The following is a 2,247-nucleotide window of genomic DNA, read 5'->3' as shown; positions in this document are numbered from 1 at the left end:
GCCCTCCCTTCTTCCGTGGGGCCAGCCTTCTAATTCCGCAGGGCAGAGAGCGAGGGCTCTGGCTCATCCCGTGGGGACCTGGAGCAAAACGCCCCAGCCCCCCTCTTTAACGAGCCCCCTCCTGGAGGAGTGAGGCTAATTGCCCGGGAGGCCACACTCACAGATGCTCGCAGCAGATGAGTGAGCAGCGGCCCATGAGCTCTGCTAACTCTGGGGTGCCGAACACAGGCGCCCCAGGCTGGCACCTCAGGTCGGCCGCCCATGACGCGTGCTGGTGTCGCAGGCCGAATTGGGCCCCAAAGGTACGACCCCTCGGAACCTCAGAGCATGGCCCTGTTGCAAGAGGCACCTTTGCACACGCAGCTCAGGTGTGGCTCTCAAGATGAGGTCAACCTGGATGAGGGCGAGCCCTCAATCCACCGATGAGCGTCCCTTCAGGGGACAGGAAAGTGACACAGTCTGCTCAGTCGGTCTCAGTCTGACAAAATGCCGCAGGCTGGGGACTTAAACGACAGGAATTATTTTGCTCACCGTTTTGGAGCCGCAAGTCCAAAATGAAGGAGCCACCAGGGCTGGTGTCTGGTGAGGCTTCTCTTCCTCACAAACGGCCGCCATCCGGCTGTGACCTCACGTGGCTTGGCCGCTGCAGTGAGTGAAGAGTGAGCTCTGGTGTCTCTTCCCTATGAGGACTCGGGCCCTGTTGGAGGAGGCCCCACCTCCGTGACCTCAATTAACCTCCATGACCTCAATTAACCTCCGTCACCTCCTTAAGGCCCCACCTGCGAACGCGGTCCCGGTGTTAGGGCTTCGCCATAGGAATTTTAGGGGGACGCAACTCCGCTCACAGCGTGTAGGAACACAAGAGACGGGCATCTGAAGGTGAGGCCGAGACTAGAGTGACGTTGCCACAAGCCAAGGGACACTCAGAACCAGCAGAGGCTGGACCAGGCAAGGTAGGCGTGCCTCCTGGAGACTTTGTGGGGAGCGAGGTCCTACCGGCACCTCGATGTTGGACTCCCTGCCTCCAGGGACATGTTTATCCGGAACTGGGCAGATTAAGCTTTTCGCTGTCCAGCAGGATGAGGGCAAATATTCACAGTGCATTTCAGAACAGACACCACACAGAGCACGTCTTCCTCTGCTGCTCCCACGTCACCTGGGACCAGCCTCGAGGCCACCAGCCTCGAACAGCTCCATGGGGTTGGGGGCTTCGGAGCTGTGCCCAGGTCACCGCCCTCCGTCCACTTCCCAGGAGGGACGGAGGAGGGGAGGCAGGGCAGACATGCCTGAGCCACCTGTATCCAGGCTGCAGGCTTCAGTCCCAAGCCTGTCCCTCCCCCAGCCTGTGGACCCGAAGCCTCAGCGATTTGCTGTCCAATCTGATCATCCGAGCACAGACACGATGCCTGAGGTCCCTGAGGACTTGGCTTCCAATACCTCTAGACTTGCGTTTTGGACGTTGGATGTTAAAACCTTCCTCTCTCAAAAACGCCTGCTTTGCAATTCAGAAGCTTCCGTTCTCAAGACTGGTTTTCTCTCTCATGAAATTCAAAAGCTGCTCAGAATCTCAGAGCCGAGGATTTCACTCTTTTACGATCTGAATTTCACTGAGGCGATGCCCATCTCCATCCCTTAAAAAGTAAGCTCAGAATTGTCTAATTTTCATAGAGAATAGTGTGTGTGTGTGTGCGCGCGTGCGCACGCACATGCAAAAAATATGCTTATCAGTTAATATGCTGGAATGTTCTTCCGCCGTCGAGAAATAGGAAAAAAATTGCATAACAGCAGTATCATGGTTTACGGGGTTGATCCTAGCAATAGCTATTCCCAGGCAACCAAAAAATATTCCGAAAAGAAGAAAAGTCTTATTGCATTGAAGATCTAATGACGAAAATTTCAGCTCTCTACTACTTACCCACAAATAACAATTCTTGTAACTATGTGCCTCATTCAGAATAAATGTGCTCATATGAAAACTGATCGTTCTGATGGGGAGAAAAATATTTTTCTCTCTTTGAAGCTTCTGAGTCTGAGGCAAGCGACCTGGGGAGAAGGTTTACTTCATACGCGCAGGGCAGCCTCCGAGAAATGACCCGGGGACTCACAGACCCCCTTCGAAAGGAGAAATACAATTATGCAGAAGTGACAAGACAAACGGACAGGTTCTGAGCCTCCAGGGACCCTAAAGTGGAGGGGCAGATGCTTAGGGATGAATGGAGATAAAGGTTGCTGAGCGAAGTTCGCTCC

Source organism: Pteropus vampyrus, unplaced genomic scaffold (genome assembly GCF_000151845.1).
Source record: "Pteropus vampyrus isolate Shadow unplaced genomic scaffold, Pvam_2.0 Scaffold614, whole genome shotgun sequence".
Classification (NCBI taxonomy): Eukaryota; Metazoa; Chordata; class Mammalia; order Chiroptera; family Pteropodidae; genus Pteropus; species Pteropus vampyrus.
This window is presented reverse-complemented; position numbering follows the sequence as displayed.